Source organism: Ailuropoda melanoleuca, chromosome 9 (genome assembly GCF_002007445.2).
Source record: "Ailuropoda melanoleuca isolate Jingjing chromosome 9, ASM200744v2, whole genome shotgun sequence".
In the NCBI taxonomy this organism is placed as follows: Eukaryota; Metazoa; Chordata; class Mammalia; order Carnivora; family Ursidae; genus Ailuropoda; species Ailuropoda melanoleuca.
The window spans coordinates 24213090-24217899 of record NC_048226.1 but is presented as its reverse complement, the minus strand read 5'-3'; the positions used below and the strand labels follow the sequence as shown (position 1 = coordinate 24217899).

Below are 4810 nucleotides of genomic sequence, written 5' to 3'. Positions count from 1 at the left end.
CTGATACGTTCTTCTGCCTCATTCACCCTGGCCATCAGAGCCTCTAGTTTTGACTGCATTTGATTTTAGAATTTTTAATTTCTGCCAAATTCGCTCTCATTTCCACTCTTAGAGATTCTATATTTTCATTAACATTTTCATTAANCTCATTAACATTACTTATTTCAAGTCTACACATCATCTTGACCATTGTTGCTCTGAACTCCATTTCTGATAATTTGGTTATCTCCATATCCATTAGTTTTGTGGCAGAGGCCACAGACTCATTGTCTTTTCTTTGCTGGGGGAGGGGATTTCTCCTTCTCATCATTCTGATGAGGAGAGGTTGTTGGGCTGTCCAGAGCCCAAATTATTGACCAGGACCCAGGCAGTGTGCTCTTGTTTTATAGGGACTTTAGTGATGTGGGCTTCTTGATTTTTCAGCCTGCCTTCTGGGGGAGGGGCCGTCCACGCTGATACTCAGGCAACCCTATTTGGGTAGAGTCTCCGTGTCCCCTGGGAGGGGGGAGGGGGATGAGCACACTGTGAGCCAGTATTTACAGGCTTTTGTTCTCTGATGGCTTTCCCTGGCAGTTCTCTGTGGCTCTTCTGAGAGTCAGAGCAGGAGTAGCTGAATCTCAGCCTCTGTCTCAGAACAGAAGGATCGCAGACCATTCTCCACTGATGTTCTGGCCACTTTAACTCTGTTTCTGTTGGTGCTGCTCAACCCTGCAGCGTCCCTGGATGTGTGCCTCACACCCAGCATCCCAGCCCTCACTTCCAGGGCCAGCAGGTCTCTGTCCTTTGTGATTCTAACACTGCCAGCCGCCAGCTACCACTGCGCGCTCCGGAGCTCCGTTTCAGTGTGGTTTGTGGGCGCTCCAGATCTCCAGTTTTCAGACTGGTCGCTAGCATTCCCCGGCTCACAGTCTCAGAGTGCTCTCTCGTGGGTGCCGGTCCACGAGTCCGCCCACTCCCCCGTGCAGGTGGCTACCGCTTCTCGGTGCCCGAACGCGGAGGCTCCCTCACCCTTCCATTTATCTTCTGATATCTGTGCACAGTTTCACGGATCCCTGCTTCATACCTCAATACTCAGCGCTGGAGGTGTTCATTTGTAGAGATCCAGATGTATCTTCCTGTGTCTCAGGCTGATTCTGTGGATGTTCAGGATGATCTGGTACCTATCCAGCTCGACTCAGGGGACCAGCTGAAAAAGGGGTCCCCTACTCCTCCTCCATCATAACTCCTCAAAAAATCTGCTTCTTTAAGCCATGACATTTTGGAGTTATTACCACAGTGAAACCTAATCTATCATGCAAATACAAAAAGTTAGTATCAGGTTTGGGGACATCATTAAGAATTTATAATATGTGTTATTGACTTAGGTGTCAGGCAGCATGCTTGTCAGAAAATTATTATTGGAGGCCAAAAGGATCACAATCTACATGATACAGTGGCAAAATATCTGGTAAAACCATTGTTTGCAATAACTCAGAAGTCACATCATATGCCTAATGAACTTATAACTCAAAGGGAAGAGGTTGGAAAATGGAACTAGTCTATTCTAGTTGTTATAGATTGCAGTTACTACATTTTTTATGAAAAAAAAATGAACTCAGAAAGGAATTGGCCAATTTTCAAGTAGGAGTAAAAGAAAATAGAATCTAAAAAGTCATGGATTTGCAGTTGATATAGGGAACTTTTTCTCAATTCCAAATGGTAAAAGATAAAACTGAGGTGTCTTCTGATGGGCTCTGCCCTAGGTTCGAGAAGGTTTCGAAGATGAGGTGACTTTCAAGCACCATTTTGAAATGTAATCAGTGATCTATGAAGTTATAAAATCTGTGAAGATTGTTCCAGACAGAAAAGATCCGTGGACAAGAGAAAATAGTTGTGAAGCAACTTGGGGTGTTTGGGGAATATACAAATAGTATTACATCATGACAGTTTCCAAACCCTCCAAAGCTGAGGTTACCTTTCTTCAAGCTCCGGATCTAAAACTGGTGAAAGGAGACTTGTTCCAGACTCCGTGGATCACGTTTTGAAAATCACCTGAGTAAGTAGCCAGCCTTCAGGCACCATGTTATCTCTAAGGGGCCATGTTATCGCTCAATGCCAAGCCAAGGGAAAACAGAATCAGATCTAGCAGAAGAGTGATAGAAGAGTTAGAAGGGAGTCACTATAGGGAAACTGACCAAATAAGAGACTCTTTCAACAGTCAAAGCATGAAAGAATGATGTCCTGAAATTTACGATGGCTCTGAGGATAGCGTGGAGAGGATGTATTTCAGAGATATTTAGGAAAGAGAGTAAATAGGACTGGACCACTGATTACATGGAAGCTGGGTAAAGGATAGAGAGAGGAGAGGGTCAAGAATAAGTTCCAGATTTTCACCTGGGGGGACAGGATGAATATAGGTACTAGCAACCAAGACTGGGAATACAAGGGGCCCCTGGCTGGCTTAGTTGATAGAGCATGTGACTCTTGATCTCAGCATTGTGAGTTCAAAGCCCACTTTGGTATAGAAATTACTTAAAAATAAAATCTATCTTTTTTCCTTTTTTTTCTTTTTCTCCTTTTTTTTTTTTAGAAACTGTTTATTTTCTATCAATCTTATTTCCATTTTGTTTGCTTTTGTGCAAGAGCAGCTAAGACCACTCAATGGTTGTTCCTACCCATTCAATGGCCTAAACAGTGGGAGCTGCAGACCAGTCTTTTTAGTGGCAGGCTGAGCACTCCAGTCTTCAGTAGGGAACTGCTGAATGGGCACAGAGGGCACCTGCACACCTTCAGACCAGTCTATGACTTCAGGTTGAACAGCGGTGAACTCGGGAGCTAGAGCAGTCCACTCACCATAAAATTGCTCCTTCATAGCAGCCTTTAAGTAGTGGCTTGAGTTTCCTTTTCAATCTCTTCAGGATCTCTGTAGAAGTAGAGATCAGGCATGACCTCCCATGGGTGTTCAAGGGAAATGGTCCAACGTAAGCGCAGACCCTCTTGGGCCAGCATCCACCACATCAGACCCACTGAGTGACTTCCCTTGTTGTTGCAAAGGATGACAATGTCCACATAGCACAGAGGAGAGTCTGTGTTACATAGAGCGCTGGTAGGCAGGTAAGATGACTCTGTGAGAGGCTGGTGATCAGCCCTGGGATCGGTAACCACCAGAAGTCTGGGCTCCCAGAAGGCTGCTGGATCTTGTTACTAAAGGTTCCAGGAGTGAAGCAGCCAGCAATAGGAGTGGCTCCAGTAAAGCAGCAAACTTTAGCCCAGTTTGCTGGCCAGTATTCCTGGATGATATGATCTGACATCAGCTTGGTTTACAATGGCAGCAATGGCCCAAGCTGCCAGAAGAAGCTTCTCCCAGGTTCTCCTCAGATTTATGATGTAGATACCATCACTTTTCCATTGTACATGTACTGTTCCATTTGGAAGTCAAGGTTGGTGCTACCTAAGTGGGTTCCTGCTGCAAGGAATTTGAGGATATCCTCCTCCTTCATTTGCAGGACATCAAGGGCTCCAGACATTGTGAAAGTTTCCCTTTAAGTTATGACAGGAATGCAAAACAACATTGTATTGACCCCTCCCTGGGTAGTGTGGAAAGAAAAATGAAACCTTAAAAAAAAAAGAAAGAAAGAAAGAAAAGAAAAGAAAAGAAAAGAAAAGAAAAGAAAAGAAAAGAAAAAAGAAAAAGAAAAAGAAAAACAATGGGGCACCTGGGGGGCTCAGTCAGTTAAGCGCCTGCCTTCAGGTCGGTTATGATCCTGGGGTCCTGGGATCGAGCCCTGAATCAGGCTCCCTACTCAGCGGGAGTCTCCTTCTCCCTCTCCCTGCCCCACCCCCACCCCCAACTCATACTCTCTCGTGCTCTCTCTCTCTCAAATAAATAAATAATCTTAAAAATTATTTTTAACTAAAAAATTTTAACTAAAAATTTTTAAAAAGATAGGGATACAAGATAAACAAGGATGGCAATCAGGAAGAAAGAGATTGAGTTTATTTGCAAACATGCTGAATTTGGAATATCTGCAATGATAGCCAGTTTAAGTGTCCAGTACAAATTTAACACACAAGGGAGAAGTCAGGAACTCTAGGAAGATGCCAAATGTGGAACATTGCTTAAATACCTAAAGAAAATATTTAGCACCACTACCCCACCCCCCACCTTGGGAAAGGCAACATATCCCCACTACCAAGAGCCAGCCCCATTACATTTTTCCTGCCCAAAGAATGGGACCCAGTGTCTTTGTATGCACAGTGGGCCAAGTTTAACTCAAGCAGCAGAAGACAGTCTGTCATCATCTGTGAAGGAGAGAAGGAAGAAGTTTTCATTATTTCTCCCTTTATTCCTGCCTCAGATATCCCTTTATAGAGTAAGTAAACCAGCAGTAAGTAAACAAAGGATGTGTTTGCAGCTCCTGTTAGCCAGGGCTCTATCTCAAGGATGGTGAGATACCGATTGTAAAGAAATCAGCAGGCAAGGCAGGGTGTTTGATGATTTCAAGCTTATCACTGAGATAGACCCCACAGTGACTCCTCTGAGTCAACAAGCATGATGAACAAATATCCTTAAGCGATTTCATTCAAATTACCACTTGTTGAGAAAACAAAACTGTATCTCCTAATTTTTATTGGTCCAAGTGAGAATCATTTAATGATTATAGAATGATGTGCTCCTAAGGGTCAGGTTTCCTGGGAAACAGGCTCTGAGAACCATCTGCAGGAGTTTGAATGGAAGTGCTCTCAGGAGCCACACTGTGAGAGGAAGAGAAAAAAGAAGGGGCAGACGGAGCAAGTGCACCATGATGCCTCAGCACAGTCCACCTTTGAG

General features: G+C 44.0%; 1 pseudogene; it reads right to left on the bottom strand.

Annotated features, from left to right (window-relative positions):
- Positions 1–2627: 2627 nt before the first annotated feature.
- LOC100465105 lies at positions 2628–3530 on the bottom strand (annotated as a pseudogene).
- Between the last annotated feature and the right edge of the window lie 1280 nt (positions 3531–4810).